This window comes from Rattus norvegicus, chromosome 5, assembly GCF_036323735.1.
Source record: "Rattus norvegicus strain BN/NHsdMcwi chromosome 5, GRCr8, whole genome shotgun sequence".
NCBI lineage: Eukaryota > Metazoa > Chordata > Mammalia > Rodentia > Muridae > Rattus > Rattus norvegicus.
In genome coordinates, this window is record NC_086023.1 from 17,036,181 (window position 1) to 17,049,068 (window position 12,888).

At 43.6% G+C, this 12,888-nt stretch overlaps 1 long non-coding RNA gene across 3 annotated transcripts; it reads left to right on the plus strand.

Moving 5' to 3' along the window:
• The first annotated feature begins 730 nt into the window (after positions 1–730).
• Positions 731–11,316, plus strand: LOC120102811 (uncharacterized). 3 transcript variants are annotated; one of them, XR_010066478.1, is made up of 4 exons: positions 731–1,965; positions 4,253–4,363; positions 4,505–4,610; positions 9,720–11,316. It is a non-coding gene; the product is annotated as an uncharacterized LOC120102811 (long non-coding RNA). The 3 variants fall into 3 exon arrangements; XR_005504572.2 differs by having other exon boundaries at positions 4,505–11,316; XR_010066477.1 differs by having other exon boundaries at positions 731–4,363; positions 4,505–11,316.
• Positions 11,317–12,888: the final 1,572 nt, after the last annotated feature.

The following is a 12,888-nucleotide window of genomic DNA, read 5'->3' on the forward strand; positions in this document are numbered from 1 at the left end:
GGCAGGTTTATTGGGAAGCTGCTCTTGGGTGGGCCGGTTCCCTGGCTCCAAGGACCAAGGCCAAAGAAATCGCCATGGGGAAGGGGAGGACATGAGGAAGAGAGGAGAGAAATGGTGTGAACTCAGAGAGAGAAAAAGGAAAAGAAAAGAAGAAAGGGAGAAGAGAAGGGGGAGAGAGCAGCGCGAGCCCACAAAACTTCTGGATTATATAGGGAGGTGTCTCTGGGGGAAGGACAGCCTAGCCCCTGGGCTGGAAAGTTCAGGGTTGGGGGCAGGGTGTGCCAAATAGGGACTGAGGGATGCTGGAAGAACCTGGAGGCCAGATCTGCTTTGATATGTAAAATATGCACTTCACTCCTTTGTCCCGGTCTGGAACCAAACCAATTTGCATTCCTCTAGGAGGAGGTTATCAGAAAGGAGCTTTATAGAGGTCACAGCAGATGAAGTTATAGGGTAAATTCTTCAAGAGAGAACAGGACTCAGAAAGGGAGCAGAGCCATCCACACCTGTCACTTTCCCAAGGGTCAGGTTTGGGACCAAAGGCCTCACAATAACTGAGTGCGGGGAGAACTGAAGGAAGGGAAGTTGGCATCAGATTCTAAGGAAGACATTGACAAGGAGCTGCAGATGGGCTGGGCAGGAACAGCAGGGACCTTTTGAGTGGCGGCGGCGAGGGAGGTAGCAGGAGGTTGTGCTGGTTGAAGCAGCCCGAACTCCCTGAACAGGCGGAGGAGGAGGTGGAGCTTTGGCACCCAGCTGAGTGTAAACTGGCGGGAAAGAGCCAAAACAGCAGAGGAGATGGGTGGAAGATGTAGATTTGTTTGGGTAACTGTTGCTAAGGGCAGTTGGAAAGGCAGACCCCGCCCTGCTTCGCGAGCAACAGAGACTTGGGGAGGAAGTGGGGCTGGGAGACGGAATCTGAAAAGAAAGCAATCTGCTTCCGGTGCTGGAGGTTAAAGCAGGTGGCTGCTGTTAACGGCTGCAGGTGACAGTGGGCCATTTTACCAGCGGCAGCAGCAAGGGACTTGGCCAGGGTCAGGGATATCTGGGGATAGGGATGGAGTCGTAGCCTCCATTGATAGCTCCAACTGTTCTAACCTGAGAGGCATGATCTATGGCTCCAGTGCCTCAGAGGAAGGGGAGAAGTGGGCACACAGTTACAGCTAGATCTGAGGAGTGCGGGAGGTGGAGAGCACAGCTTTCCCCAGACCGCAGTGTAACACGTGTTGTAGGGCAGGGCTGGCGTACTGGCAGTGCACTCGCACTCGGGGTAGGGACAGGGCTAGCTGTAGGTATTCTGCTATCTAGTTGTGGTATGAAGTGCCCAACAGTCTGTAACAGTGTTCCTGCAGAGCTGGGGCAGAAGTTTGAATGGCCGAAAAGAAAAAAAAATGCAAGGAGAAAGTTTAGAGCTCTGATTAGAAGCAAGCAAGGGGGACAAGGGGAAACCTAGGATATCTGGGAGAGGGGGAGTAGGGGCCCGTAAAGATGTGGGATGTCTCAGATAGGGAAAAGAACTATCTCTCCGTGTTTCTATTCTTATGCCCATAAAATTGTAAAGGTTTTCATTTTATTTGGTTTTTAGGAAGTACAAGAGCTATTTCCGAGTGTTAAGATGTATTAGTAATTTTGAGTGTGTGTTGGAGCTTTCAGATGGAGATGCTAATGGAGACCCTGGGCTAGGGTCAAGACCTATATAGCCCTATGGAGACTTTTGGAAGGGGTGACTCAAGCTCAGTCACCAAGAGTGAGCCAATTGCCTGAGGAGAAAGCCTGAAAAGAAACTGGATTGTGACAGTATAGCCACCAAAAGTGAAAGAAAAACTTACAACCAAACTGAAATGAACAGTACATCCTCTTGGCTGTCCAAAGGAATCCACTGTAACTAATGAAAGTTGTGCTGGAGTGCAGTCTCCCAAGCCACAAGGCAGCACAAGAACATTGGAAACTCAACCATTATCATTGGTAACCTGGGGACTGCTTAGGCTGGGAAGGGTAGGGATTCTTACTAGTTAGCCACTGTTGGATGAGGAGACTGGACATCTGGAGGTCCAAATATGCTAGAACTGGGTGTTAACAGCAATATTCTCAGCCATCAGAAAAATGAAAATCCAAACTACTATAAGATTTGATCTTATACCTGTCAGAATGGCTAAGATCAAAAACACTACGAGACATCATGATATGTGCAGGGAAATGGATGGTACCAGAAAATTTTATCCTGAGTGAGGTAACACAGACCCAAAATGACATATATGGTATAATCACACTTTTAAATGGATATTGACTGTTAAGTAAGGGATAGTCATGCTACAAGCCACAGACCCAAAGAAGTTAAGTAACAAGGAGGGTTTCAGGGATGGGGAGTGAGTGACATGCATTAGGGGAAGGGAAAATAAAACAGATTTTGCTAGTGGACTGGGACAGGTGGAGATAAGAACAAGAGGAACAGGGGAAGGGCAAAGGGAGAGAGTATTGGGAAAGACAACTGGAATTAGGAGTATTTGAGGGGTGATATGGTGATATAGCAGTGGAAACTGCCTGGAATCTCTAAGGTTGGCTCCAATGAAGGCTTCTAGTAATAGACAATGCAGAGCCCGAACCAATTGTCTTCTGTAACCAGGCTAGGCTCCTACTGGTGTAACTGGGACACCAACCCAGCCCCAAAATTTATGATCCAAATGTTCCCTCCCTAGAAGACGTGCTGGGGCAATGGTGACTCAGGGCTTCTGGGAGAGGCCATCCAATGACTAGGCTAACCTGAGACCAACACCACAAGAGGTAACCTATGCCTGACCTTGCCTGGATAGCCTGGAACCAGAGGCTGGATATCACAGAAACCAAGGATAGAACCAAATACAATTGACAAAAGAAAAATAAAATTACTAATGATATTTTGCTATACTTATAGACCAGTGCCTAGCCCAAAAGTCATCAGAGAGTGCTAATCTAGCAACTGATATGAGCAGATGTAGAGACCCATAGCCAAACTTTAGGCAGAGCTCAGTAAACACCACAAAAAGGGGTTGTAGAAGCCAGAGAGGTGAAAGATACCATAAGAGCATAATGCCCACACAATCAAAGTGGGGCTCATAGAAGCTCATAGAGACTAAAGTGACAAACATGGAACACTCCACCATGTAGATCTAGGACCCTACACTAGGTCCTCTGCATGTACCATATGGTTGTGTAGCTTAACGTTCTTGTGGGATGCCTAACAGAGGGAGTAAGATGTGTCTCTGACTCCTTTGTCTGTTCTTGGGAACCTTTTTCTCCTACTGGATTGCCTTGTCCATCTTTGATAAGGATTTGTACTTAGTTTTATTTTAACTTCTTATGTCATGTTTAGTTGATCTCTTGGGAGGACTGTTTTCTTCTGAAGGGAAATGAGAGGAATGGATTTGGGGGAGAGAGAATGAGGGAAGAAGAAATTAGAAGGATTAGACAGGGAAGAAATTTTAGTTTTAATGTAATGAATGAGAGAAAAATGAATATTTAAAAAGGTCAGAAAAGAAAGCAAGCTGAGCAAGTCATGATGAGCAAGCCAGTAATTAATGCCCTTCCATGGTTTCTGCACCCCATGCATGCTTGGCATGGGGTATTATGACAGGAGTAGAAACCACAGGCATCTAGGCAACTTCTTCATATAACTTACTTATATCTTCATGACTGGCTCTGGTCCTATTGCATACATCACTCCAGATTTCAAATAGACTCACTTAACATGCATGTTTTTTTATTGTAGAAGGGGCCAAATGCAATAATTTATCCTTTATCTTAGAAGGAATATCTCTGCATGTCCTATACCATTGGATTCCTAAAAATTTCACTAAGGTAGAAGGCCCTTCAATTTTAGCTAGATTTATTTCCCACCCTCTAATGTGCATATATGTTATAAAGGAGCACAAAATGGTTCCGACCTCCTGCAAATTTGGTTCACTCAGCATAATGTAATCCATATAGTACACCAATGTTATATTTTGTAGAAGAGACAATCAAGATCCCTTCAAACTAAGCTATGACACGGGGTTGGAGAGTTAATATATCCTTGAGGTAAAACTATAAATGTATACTGCCAGCCTTGCCAACTGGAAGCAAATTGTTTCTGGTGGCCATTACAGGCAGGTACTAAGAAAAAGACATTTGCTAGATCAATAGCTATATAATGTGTATGCTAGATAGTTTTCTGTTAACTTGACACAAATTAAAGTCATTTGTGAGGAAAGAACCTCAACCAATAAAATGCCTCCAGAGCTCCATCTGTGGTCCACACTACTACCTGCCATTGAGGATCTGCATTATGCTTCACAGCCCAAAGATCTTCCTGCCTCCCAGGAGGCCTGCTCCCACCCAAAACAACCAGGTAATACACACATGTTCCAATCCCCAGCCTGATGGGCCCCTAGCAAACTCACCAGTCCTAATGTCTGCCCCATCCTTTCTGAGTTCCATCTTCTGGTCCAAACCTCTACCTGTAATCAGGGATCTGTATTCTACTCACCAGGCCACAGTTCTTCCTGCCTCTTGGAAGACCTGCTACTACCCATGACAACCAGTCTCCAGAAGCATGCTACTCCCAGGGACTAACAGGAACAACCAGATGGCTAAAGGTAAGTATAAGAATACAATTAACAAGAGGCACTGTAGTATGGCACCATCAGAACATAGCATTCCTACTACAGCAAGACCTGGATATGCTAAAACACCTGAAGAAGAAGACTATGACCTTAAATCTCATGTTATAAAGATGATAGGGGCCTTTAAAGAGGAAGTAAAAGAGTCTGTTAAAGAAATACAGGAAAATACAATCAAACAGGGAGAAGAAGGCATTAAATAGGAAACAAATAAATCTCTTAAAGAAATACAGGAATATACAATCAAAAAATTAAAGGAAATTAATAAAACTGTTCAAGGCCCAGAAACAAAAATAGAAGAAATAAGGAAAAAACAAACAGAGGCAACCCTGGAGATAAAAAACCTAGAAGAAAGAACAGGAACAATGAATGGAAGTATCACCAACAGAATGCAAAAGATGGAAGAGGGGAAAACTCTCAGTGTAGAAGACACAATAGAAGAAATTGATGCATCAGTCAAAGAAAATCTAAAAAGTTTATAACACAAAACATCCAGGAAATTTGGGACCAAGCATAAGAATAATGAGAATAGAAGAGGGAGATGATTCCCAGTCCAAAGAAATATCTTCAACAAAATCACAGAAGAAAACTTTCCTCACCTAGTGAAAGAGATGGCCATAAACATACAATAAACTTACAGAATAGCAAATAAATTAGACTAGAAAAGAAACAGGAAATTCAAAAATAATTTGGTCTTATTTCAAAAACCTGTAGTCAACAAAATTGTAAACTCTTAATGAAATGGATGATTTTCTAGACAGATACCACTTACCAAAGATCGCTTATCAAGAGCAGATATATTAGCTAAACAAACCTATAATCCTTAAGGAAATATAAACAATAATTAAAAGTCGTCTCCCATCAAAAAAAAAAAAAAGAAAAAAAAGTCCAGGGCCATATGATTTTAATCCAGAATTCCAAAGAACAACTAATACCAATACTCTTCAAACTATTTCATGAAATAGAAGCATGAGGAACACTGCCAAACTCACCCAGATACCTAAATCATACAAAGAGTCAACAAAAAGAATTCTAGACCAATTTCTCTCCTCAACATCCATGCAAAAATATTCAATAAAATACTTGCAAACTGAATCCACCAAATCCAAGAACACATCAAAAACATCATCCTTTACCCAAGGAGCCTAGTCAGACCCCAAGAGTGCCCTGTTTCCCTGTGAAGGGCTTGTGGGGAGGGGGGCAAGAATACCCAACTTGGATACTCAAGAAAACAAAAGAAATAATTTCACATGATTAAAACCATTAGAAGAGAAGCACACACACATAAACACACAACCCCACACAGACACACACACACACACACACACACACACGACAACACCCACCCACATAACCATCACCAACATGAACATAACAGGAATTCAAAATTAATCATTAGTCATTAACATCTCTTAGAATCAATGGACTCAATTCCCCAATAAACAGATACAGGCTAATGAAATGGATGCATAAACAGAATCCATCATTCTTCTATGTACAAGAAACACATCTCAGCAACAGAGATAGATATTACCTCAGAGAAAAGGGAATTGCATTCAGGAAACAAGCTGGAGTAGCCATTTTAAAAGTTTCTCTTTTTTTTTAAGATTTATTTATTTATTATATATAAGTTCACTGTAGCTGTCTTCAGACACACCAGTAGAAGGCATCAGATCTCATTACATATGGTTGTGAGCCACCATGTGGTTGCTGAGATTTGAACTCAAGACCTCTGGAAGAACAGACAGTGCTCTTAACCACTGAGCCATCTCTCCAGCCCTGGACTAGCTAAACAAACCTATAACTCTTAAGGAAATATAAACAATAACTAAAAGTCTCCCATCAAAAAAAAAAAAAAAAAACAGCCCAGGGTCACATGATTTTAATCCAGAATTCCAAAGAACACTTCTCAGAACCTTCTCAAAACTGACCATATAATCAACTACAAAGCAAGCCTCAATAGTCACAAGAAGATTGAAATAACCTCATGCATCTTATCAGATCGCCATGGTTTAAAGCTGGACTTCAACAACCACAGAAAAAACACAAAGCTGACACATTCCTGGAAACTAAACATCTCTCTACTCAGTGATCACTGGATCAAGAAAGAAATAAAGGGGCTAGAGAGATGGCTAAAGCCAAAGCAATCAGGACCAGCTAGTACACCAGGACAAGTTCTCTGCCATGCCTTTCTCAACAAAGCAGAAGATTGGCAAAGACATGAGACTGATGAAGCACTGAAAGGCTAGTTATGCAATCACACTTTCACTATCCATTGAATCCTATTTATACTCCCTCCAAACACCATGTGTCCTCAGCAAAACACCATGTGAGTTTGTCTTAGCAAAACATTCCCTGAGTCTGCATCACATGACATATCCAGAAACTTCCATTTCATTAGGAAGACAATACCCTTCACAAAAGCCATAAATAATATAAACTACCTTGGTATAATTCTAACCAAGCAAGTGAAAGACTTTAATGACAATTCTTTCCAGAAAAAACAATTGTAGAAGATATCAAAAGATAGAAAGATCACTCATGGTCACAGATCAGTAGGATTAATACAGAGAAAAATGACCAATTTACCAAAAGCAATCGACAGATTCAATGCAATTCCCATCAGAACTCCTATACAATTCTTTACAGATCTTGAAGGAACAATTCTCAACTTCATGTGGAAAAATAAGACTCTGGAATAGCTAAAACAATCCTGAATGAAAAGAACTTCTGGAGTAATCACCATCCCTAAGCACAAGCAGTAGTACAGAGCAATAGTAAGAAGAACTCCATGGCACTGGTGTGGAAACAGACAAGTTGATCAATGGAATCAAATTGAAGACCCAGAAGTAAACCCACAGATCTAGGGACACTTGCTTTTTGACAAAGAAGCCAAACCATACAATGGAGAAAAGGAAAGCATTTTAACAAATGATGCTGGTCTTACTGGATGTTTGTATGTAGAAGAATGTAAATAGATCCACATTTTTTTTTCTTTTTTTCAGAGCTGGGGACCGAACCCAGGGCCTTGCGCTTGCTAGGCAAGCGCTCTACCACTGAGCTAAATCCCCAACCTAGATCCACATTTATAATGCTGAACAAAACTGAAGTCCAAATGGATTAAAGACCTGGGCATAAAACTAGATACACTACATCTAATAGAAAAGAAATAGCCTTTAACTCATTGGTGCAGGAGACAACTTCCTGAATAGAACACTAGTGGTTCAGGCTCTAAGATATGGGTTCCCTAAAGAAACCAGACTGAGTATGTTATGATGAGTCACGATGAACAAGCCAGTAAGTAGCACCTCCCCATTGCCCCTGCATCAAATTCTGCCTCCAGGTTTCTGCCCAGGTTTGAGATCCTGTCCTGATTTCCTTCAATGATGAGCATCAATATAAATTTGCAAATCAAATAACCCCTCTCCATTGCAACGTACTTTTGATCATGGTGTTTCACCATAGCAATAGTAACCTTAACTAAAACAGCATATGCCAGGAGATGTGTTAATTTGCTCAAGTAAGGACACATCTGGTAAGCAGCTGCAATCGGAGTTACTAACCGATTAAATTTTCTATAGTCAACTGACGTTTTCCAAGATCCATTTATCCTCTGCACTGGCCAGATAGGAGAATTAAAGGGAAATGTGTTGGGAACCACGACACCATTCCTACATCTTTCAAGTCCTTGATGATGACACAAATTTCTGCAATTCCTCCAGGGATGTGATACTGTTTTGATTCACTATTTTTCTTGGCAGAGGCAACTCTAAAAGCTTCCATTTAGACTTTCCAACACTAATATCCCTCACTCCATAGGTCAGGGAACCAACATGGTAATACTGACAACTCCAAGTATATCTACCCCAATCGCTTATTATGAGACTGGGGAAATATGCATAGGACAAGTGGACCCTCCAGAACTACTCTAAGTCAAACTTCAGCTAAACTTTTCATTAATCACTTGAACTCCATAAGCCTGCACTTTAACTGGAAGGCAACAATGTTTCTTGGGATCTCCCCAAATTAGCATTAATTCAGAACCAGTATCCAAAAGAACCCTCAAATTCTAATTGTTTCCTAACTCCACTGAACAATTATTCTTGTAAAAGGCTGTAAGTTCCTCTGGGGAAGGACTAGAGAAAAGTTACAAATTAAATGTTTAGGCATTTTACCAAGATCCTTCCTCAGAGGAACCTAGCCATCCCTTTGTTCCAGAAGTTCTTGTTCTAAAAACTTGATTCATTCACTGACATTCTCTTTGCCATGATCCAATGTAGGCTTTCGTTATTCATTTGAGAATTTTCTCAATTATACATATCAATCAAAAATTCAGTAGACTTCTTATCTATTTCATTCCTGGGAACATTGTGATTCATTAGCCAGTACCAAAGGTACATGCAAGTCCTACCACTATAAATTCATTTTGCCTGTACAAACCATTTTGAGTTAAGACATTATAGACATTACTTTGTCTGTAGTTCCCATTATGATAAGTATGACTACCTTGGTTCTTAATTGGGGTTTTACTGCTATCAACAGATACCATGACCATGGCAACTCTTATAAGGACAACATTTCATCAGGTCTGGCTTACAGGTTCAGAGATTCAGTGTTAGGGTTTTACTGCTGTAAACAGACACCATAACCAAGGCAACTCTTATAAGGACAACATTTGATTGGGGCTGGCCTTTAGGTTCAGAGGTTCAGTCCATTATCATCAAGGTAGATTATAGGCCTTACATAGGAACAATTAGTCAAAAAATCTCATTCTTTACCCAAAACAATAATGCTGGAGACAATAATTTGGTATAAAAGTCAATTTATAAATACAAGTGCTCAGTGTCCTCAATTTAATTCTCAAGGACTTATCTTAATAAATAATGTTTAACAATATTTTAATAAATAAAAAAGGGGAGTTATCCCTGTATGCTAAAATATGCTCCTTTTATTTCAATTTTAAAATTTGTATGTCAAGGAAAACTCTGAGTTTATGGCATCCTACAACTAAGCATACTTCTGCCTAGGTGAAATAGAAAGATCCACATATTGGCATGATCCTGACCAGGTATTTTTATGGGGAAGAGGGAATCTTTGTGTTTTTTCTACAGGATGCTACAGGAGTGTGCCAGCTGCCCAAGTGGCTGGTGAGCCATGCTGATCCTGGGAGCATGAAGATTCAGCTCTCGTGGTTCGGGTCCCTGGAGTCATTCCTGTATCCTTGGAGGAAGATGGAGGATTCCCCCTCATCTTTTGTCATCACAGAGATTTTGGCGTTGCTGCAGTCATTGTGTCCCATCCCACCTCGGCCTGTGCTCCGACTCTCTGTGCGCTGCTGCTTGCTGGAGAAGACTGGACTCCAGCTGTTACCCCTACCCCCCCTCACTCCCCTGGCGACTCTTGCTGCCTTAACTGGTGTTGTCATTTTGCAGTCTGTAGCTTCACAGGAATGCCATCTGCGTGAAGCTGCTGTGGACTGGAGAACTCTGCCCTGGTTCTGCAGATCTCAGACATGGTTCCATTGCCTGCTTGTTCCAGAGAAGAATGACCGATCCTGAACTGTCCTGGGAAAGACCTTGGCACTTCACTTTCGCTGCTATTGTAGCAGCCATTACTGCTGCAGCCATTGTGTCTGCAGTGTCTGGAGTTACCCTCCCCCAATCTATTGTTAGGCAAGCACAGTGGGTGAACTTTCTGGAGTAGTTGCTAACAATTGGGAATTCTAAATTTTATTACAGGAGAGGCTTGACTAGGCCCTTGGTGGTATGGCCATAGCAGCTGAGGAGAACCAGATGAGGTGCCCACTACTTATTGGGAGAGGCTCAATTTCCACAATCTCTTATATTAATGCCATCTGGCCCCTACTCTTTCGCCCCTGGGCTCAAGTAAGAGGAATGAGAAGATGATCCAATGTAGCTATCCTCAGGGACGGGCAACTTCCTCTGACCCTTGACCAATCTAAGACATGGTGCCTTGCGGGCGACAAGGTGATCCTATGACGGATAAGGCTGGGGTTCGAGAGGTCGATCCTAAGACAGAGGTGGCTACACCCCGTTTAAATGTACGGGCTGGTCAAATGCTCCTCTGCCCAGTTTCTCCCCCAATAAACACACACGTATAGCCCAGAACGGTGTGTTACAGCATAAGTTCATTCCTAGCCATTGGGGTGCAGTCCTAACTGCAAGAGTGGCTCACCATGGCCGAGCTGGGCACTCTGTGAGGCATGTCTGATCTCTCTCAGACCACTACTTCCACCTAATGGTCTTTTAAAAAAGAAAAATGGGGGAGATGCACGGAGCCGTATTGGATTTGAGCCTAGCCGCTTTTTGACTGCATGGCTCAAAGTGACTAGGTGACTCTGGGCTGTTTGGCCACAGAGACTCACCCCTAAGATGACTGCCATAAGCCTTAAGATTGTTGAATGAAAGCCTCTCCCATGAATTTATGGCACAGGAAGATAACATTCAAGGGATGCCTCAGCTCGAGCAGATACCAGTTATCTCCTCAGTCAACACTCAGTGTCTCCACCACCTGACCTCATCGCCTGACCTCTTTGCCTCCAGCTATCACTGCCTATACCCTCATTTCCCCCTCCTTCATGTTTCACAAAGGTCACTTCCCCTACCTGAAAGCCTTAAAAGCTGTAACGTTCATCCCAATAAACGAGACCTTGACAACAGAACTTTTGCTTGGTCTCCTTCTTCTCTCGCCCCCCATTTAGGCCCAAGGGTAGCGCCCCTTCGGGACCCTGAATAACTGTGTCCCCACTGGCGGGGACAATCAGGCATCTCCAACACCTGGTCAGTATGCCATCATTCGACAAATGCTCCGGCCAACCGATCAAAGAAACTTTTGATACCTTTTATTTTTATTTTAGGACTAGAGGTAATTACTAGTGAGCCTTAGAGAGATTATATTGCCTGTCATTTTCTTCAGAGAAGTCACTGCTGGTTTAGCGGACAATGAAAAATTAATTTTCTCAGTCAGGGCAAAAGAAGTTGGAACTATGGTTGGAGAAACTGCTTCCTCAGGCGAGTTAAGCCTTTGAGAATCTGAAGGTTCAAAGTTCTCAGTTTTAATAAGATCTTCTCACACATCCTCATCCCAAGTTACTGAACCCCACTCTTTGTCAATTAATGCCCTTACTTTAGCTGACACCTTCCAAGTCTGTGAGTTGAATTTTTGCCCTACTTCAGCCAACCTTATGATTAGGGATTCAGTTTGATTTTCTGCAATTTGAGCTCTGTAGCTGCTGAAGAGAAGATTCTCTTCTAAGCCAACCAATAACTGATATAACTTGAGGCCCAAGGAAACCATCCTGGCAATGCCTGGATGGCCAGGAATTGGAATCGGTATGGCTCACAGACCTAGGGTAGAACCAAACATAACTGATTAAAAAATAATGAAATGGAAACCCCGTGGGAGAGAGACCTCACCGCCTGATCAAGTGGGCACTCCTGAGGCTGCAGAGCGGAGGAGACCACCAACACTGCCCACCCCTGCCCACATCCCTGGCCCAAGAGGCAACTGTATAAGGCCTCTGGGTTCCCGTAGGGGAGGGCCCGGGAGCGGCAGGACCCCTGCGCCTGAGACACTGCCGGAACCTGAAGGAAACAGACCGGATAAACAGTTCTCTGCACCCAAATCCCGTGGGAGGGAGAGCTGAACCTTCAGAGAGGCGGACACGCCTGGGAAACCAGAAGAGACTGCACTCTGTGCACATCCAGGCGCCAGAGGAAAACACCAAACGCCATCTGGAACCCTGGTGCACGGAGGCTCCTGGAAAGAGCGGCGCAGATCTTCCCGGTTGCTGCCACAGCGGAGAGGACTTAGGCAGTACCCCACGAGCAAACTTGAGCCTTGGAACTGCAGGTAGGACCAACTTTTCCCCTGCAAGAAACCTGCCTGGTGAACTCAGGACACACAGAGGCAAAATTCCTCTAAGGCCGGGCACTTCATGTGTTTACCGGAAGTCCCACACCGGCGGATCCCGGACCGCAGCAGCTCTCTGCTCCCAAACCCCGTGGGAGAGAGACCTCACCGCCTGATCAGGTGGGCACTCCTGAGGCTGCAGAGCGGAGGAGACCACCAACACTGCCCACCCCTGCCCACATCCCTGGCCCAAGAGGCAACTGTATAAGGCCTCTGGGTTCCCATAGGGGAGGGCCCGGGAGCGGCAGGACCCCTGCGCCTGAGACACTGCCGGAACCTGAAGGAAACAGACCGGATAAACAGTTCTCTGCACCCAAATCCC